The 3647-nt window shown below is 34.7% G+C and overlaps 1 pseudogene; it reads right to left on the bottom strand.

Annotated features, from left to right (window-relative positions):
• Nucleotides 1–1072: 1072 nt before the first annotated feature.
• On the bottom strand, nucleotides 1073–3177 carry LOC145797989 (heptahelical transmembrane protein 2 pseudogene; annotated as a pseudogene).
• Nucleotides 3178–3647: the final 470 nt, after the last annotated feature.

Here is a 3647-nt window from a genome sequence, read left to right as displayed (position 1 = left end):
GAGAATCAAGAGGATAGATTATGGAGAATAGTTTCTAACCAAAATGCGTTTAGAGCATCTTCAATAGTAGCATATTTGTTATCTCTCCTTAGCTACAGTATGCAAGCAAATATTCAAAATTCTATCCAACAAGTTTCGTATCCCTAGAGAGTAAAAACTCTGTCTCTATCTTAAAAATTACAATAGAGAGCATTTTTGTAATTCTCAATTAAAAAATAGCTACTTACTTTTAAAAAATAATGTTATTTTCCTTTGTAAAGCTTGACTTGCAGCGAACACACTATGCACATGAAACAATACATCATTTTTGAATTTATGTTAAAATTTTAAAATATCACAACTTTTGATCTACATACTCATCTTTTATAAAATTAGTGTTTTTAGAATCTTCTCATTGAGATCTATAAAAAAAGATTCATATCGAATACGAAATTTTGAAGAAGAAATAAAATGAAATTTCATTGTGTTCATTATTCTCAAATGGTGAAATTTTACCATTTCTCCAAAATTTTCATTTAAATCAGCATGAATTTCTAAGAATTTTCCTATGAAACCTTGAAGTATGAATCAAACTATAATTGACTTAAATAATTTAAGAATGGGAATTCTTTGCAATGTTTATGGGATTTGGTTTAATAATTTTCCATATTAAACAAACTGAAAAATTTTGATCTCTCAAGGCAAATTTAGCCACCTCATGGGTTACGCTGCCACAATTCCTTGAAACAAAGAAGAAAAAAATCACATCCAGAAAATATAATCTGTACCTTAATTCCTAACCAATACCACACTCAAACAAAAGTTTATAGAAATAAAATGATAGTTTAATAAGTAATCACAATATATGTTTCTGGAATCTCACACTATACAAGATGACCTGCCTGCCCTTCCATACTGACAGTTACAAAAATGCAAGACACATGTGCTTGCGCTCTCAAGGTTATTAAACCAAATCAATAGAGACAACAGACAAATGGATAATACTCTCAGTAGCAGCAGCAGTGTGTCATCATGTCCAACCAGCCAGCTAGCTAGGTATTTGCCAAATATCCATAGCCGCTGCTGCTACCTATCACTCACAGTTTGGCAAACCCCGAAGCCAGTCCATTACTAGAAGGGTGGTAGCGCTATGAGCAAGCGCTCCTACCACAACAAAAACATGGAAAATCTGATGGTTGTGCCCTGCAATATCAAATGCACCAGGCTTCCATTGCTCTGGTATCCTACTCATATAGAAACTCGCTCCTACAGCGTATAAAACACCCATGACAAGCTCATATCCGAGGGCCAGAAGCATCTGTGGGTGGCCCCAAAAGAGAACCACGACATGTGCTGCTGGAATCACCCCTGAGAAGCCCATGACCAGAAAGAGGGAGGTCTTGAAGGATCGGAAGCAGGGAGTGGACATAGTAGGTACAAAGAGGGTGATGATGCCAAGGATACCAAGTAATGAAATGGAGGTCATATAGAGGAATCGTGAATATGGATTGCAGGAGAAAGCATAGTACATGAGAGCAAAGAAGGAGCAAACTATCATTAAGGAGATGCCAGCATAGTCTAGGTGTCAGAAAAACACATTCTAGTGTTTGGAATGGCAAGCAAAGAGGTGGGAGAGGGAGCTGCAAATTAAACAGCCCATAGCCCTAGCTAGAAATACAAACCAAGGCCATCTAGGAATTGCCTTATTAGAAGCATCATCCATATCTAAAGCCGCCGCTGCTGATTATGCACACGTGATGTGTCCTAGATCTGAATCCTGCTAGGCAAACCATGTTTCAGAATGACTTTAGTATATGCATAGACGTTCAATATTGAGCTTATAAGTAGAGTACATTATACAAATGAAATTCAAAACTCTCTTATCTAGTTGGGTATCTTCTTCTAGTCTAGTACATAGACATAGTTCACCTAATTTTGCTCGATTTATATTTCCTTCCAAAATATTAATGACAATTATTGAAAAACCATATTAACACCAAATTGAAAACGTGAAAGAAATGAATAAATTATATCAATAATCTCAATAACTTCTTAGGAATCCTAGTTTAGTTCTTCTAATTTCGCACGTTTTATATTTCCTTTCAAAATATTAATGACAATTGTTGAAAAACCAAATTAAAACCAAATTGAAAACGTGAGGAAAATGAATAAATTATATCAATAATGTCAATAATTTCTTTCAAATTCTAGTTTAGTTCTTTTAATTTTGCACGTTTTATATTTCCTTTCAAAATATTAATGACAATTATTGAAAAACCATATTAACACCAAATTGAAAACGTGAGAGAAATGAATAAATTATATCAATAATCTCAATAACTTCTTAGGAATCCTAGTTTAGTTCTTCTAATTTTGCACGTTTTATATTTCCTTTCAAAATATTAATGATAATTATTGAAAAACCATATTAACACCAAATTGAAAACGTGAGAGAAATGAATAAATTATATCAATAATCTCAATAACTTCTTGATCTCTCATTTTCAGATTCTCATCTCTCGGCGGTTCGGATTGATCTCCTCTACCAACCACTTCAGAAGTGGCTCTCGGCGTCTGTCTTCGTTGTCATCACCATTATCATCATCATCCACAGCGTTTGAAGTGTAGGTCTGGTGTATGTCCTAACACAAGCTTAAGAAATGATTTTTCAATGGACGAAAAAGAACATTAAAAAATTTTGATACTTGAAGAAACTCACGATCAAGCTTTCGATATTAGTCTTCTCCAACGAGCTCAACACGGTCAATGCAACAAATATAATAAACCCCTACAAGTGCCTGTGAAAATTCAAATTCAAATTCAAATTCAAATTCAAATTCAAATTCAAATTCAAACTCAAACTCAAACTCAAAAAGAAACTGATTTTAATTTCGATTTACGATTCATTCATGAGATTAAGTTGATTCGATTCGAACAACAACAAATGACTCACGTCGAGATGTTTAGGGTTTCATTGTGCCAAGCGAAGACGCTGAACAACGTCTCCTTCAACGACCATTTACACAGGTAATAGTCTAATATGAACTTGTTGTCCTTCAAGTACTCAGGCAAGCTCTCGTACTTCACCAATCGCCTCTCGAATCGCTGTTTCATGTTTTTGCCTGAGTCAACTCGGCCAGCTCTCTCCTCTTTGCCATTACCACCGAGCTTTGCGCTGTTCCCACCTATCTGTTTCATCTTCACTGGAAAATCGCCCAATGTTTCTCTATTTCCGACGAGCTATTCGCCGAAAATATCTCTATTTTCCGACGCCTCTCTCTCTCTCGCGTGCGCTCCCTTACTCTCTCCTTCTATCTCAAAATCTATAAATATGCAATTATTTATTTTTGAGCATATATAGTAGTAGATAATATATGAATATATGTGTGTATGTATGTCAAGCTGGTGCCGAGATCGGAGCTTCAGAGAATTTATAGCTAGCGAGGAACATGTGATTGAATTAAACAAAAAATGATTTTTTTTCTTTTTGTTCAAAATAATAAATAAAAAAAGAAGCAATTACTAGTAGAAATAAATAATCAGCTAGGTGGAAAAGGATGAATGGCAACGCGTCAGAATTTGGTTGATTTGACTGTGGAACAAAAGTCAATAAGTGAATGTATGCGACGCGTCATTTTTGGTTTTCTAAAAATATTTTTCAGAAAATT

Source organism: Camellia sinensis, chromosome 8 (assembly GCF_055761805.1).
Source record: "Camellia sinensis isolate YWXY chromosome 8, ASM5576180v1, whole genome shotgun sequence".
NCBI lineage: Eukaryota > Viridiplantae > Streptophyta > Magnoliopsida > Ericales > Theaceae > Camellia > Camellia sinensis.
This window is presented reverse-complemented; position numbering and strand designations above follow the sequence as displayed.